This window comes from Camelus dromedarius, chromosome 36, assembly GCF_036321535.1.
Source record: "Camelus dromedarius isolate mCamDro1 chromosome 36, mCamDro1.pat, whole genome shotgun sequence".
Lineage (NCBI taxonomy): Eukaryota > Metazoa > Chordata > Mammalia > Artiodactyla > Camelidae > Camelus > Camelus dromedarius.
In genome coordinates, this window is record NC_087471.1 from 155,773 (window position 1) to 157,186 (window position 1,414).

Here is a 1,414-nt window from a genome sequence, read left to right on the forward strand (position 1 = left end):
TAAGCTTCTTGCATGTGTTTTCATGGCCCAATAGCTCATTTCATTTTAGCACTGAGTAATATTCCATTATCTGGATGTACCAAAGTTTATGTATCTACACACCTACTGAAGCACATTGAGGTTGCCTCCAGTTTGGGGAGTTTATATAAATAAAGCTGCTATAAACATCCATGTGCAGGTTTTGGTGTGGACATAGTTTTAACTCCTGTGGGTAAATACTAAAGATCATGATTGTTGGATTTTATGGGAAGAGTATGTTTAGTTTTTTAAGAGACTGTCAAAAATTATCTTCCAAAGTGGCTGTCGTGTTTTGCTTTCCCACCAGCAACGAATGAGAGTCCCGATGGCTCCGCATCCTCGTCAGCGCTTGGTGGTGTCAGTGTTTAGACTTCGGCCGTTCTCACTGGTGTGAGGAGCTACGTTCTTTCTAGCAGCGGGATTGGCGCATCCCAGATATGGGCGTGACTGTGGTTATTTTAGTCTCTAATACAGTCTTTATGATTAAGTATCCAGAAACATCTTTTAGTTTAGTAGAATCACTTGTCACCATGAAACCCCAAATGACTCATGCAAATTTGAGAGAGAATGATATTGTCAGCAGTCTTATTACACGGAAATGAAAGTTATCAAAAAATATTCTTTAAAAAAAGAAATAATATGAACTTCTCTGTGGTAGCAAATATTATCATTGTTATTCCTCCCTCATTACAAAGTCATAAATATTTATAGCATTTTAAAGAACTATGTTCTTATGAGATTAAAAACATCAGGGTCGATGCAAAAAAATTCATATATATTTTTTTAAAAACTCAAAGTAAGTGCAGTTTTAAGTTTCTTCTTGGCACCATCTTTACTTTAATGTATTGATTGCCATACCCTATAAAGCAATAGAAAAAAAATTCAGATTTAAAGTGACGCAAACAGCAGATACTACATTTGATCTTAGCCAGAGGGCTGAGAAGCAAAAGCACATACGATTTAGCGTAATGATTTCCAATGATGTTTCAGGGAGTTAAAATGTAAGGAAAGAAGGATGTTGCAATAAACTCATCAAGAGGTGATGGGACACTAAGAAGAGACTCCTTGGAATCAGGGAGAAAGGATGGACCAGCCATCCCACGATCAGGGGAAGAAGTCTTCATTGATCTACTCCAGGAGACAAGACAGGGGACATCTCGGGGAAGATCCTCAGGCAGAAAATCTCTGCAGACCTCTGGGTCTCAGTTTCCTCCTCTAGGGGGAAAAAAAGAGGAAACTAAAGTTGATGATGAGACACATTAATTTTGCTGCTCTGTTATATAAATATTAAAATTTTCTTATCTAAAATTAGATCTGACATCATTAAGGCACTTGAGAAAATGAGGAATGACCAGTCCAGCCTCAGACGCTTGTGGAGGACATGCTAGCACTGGCC

At 38.1% G+C, this 1,414-nt stretch overlaps 1 pseudogene; it reads right to left on the minus strand.

Moving 5' to 3' along the window:
- Positions 1–795: 795 nt before the first annotated feature.
- LOC116149930 (U2 spliceosomal RNA) lies at positions 796–966 on the minus strand (annotated as a pseudogene).
- Between the last annotated feature and the right edge of the window lie 448 nt (positions 967–1,414).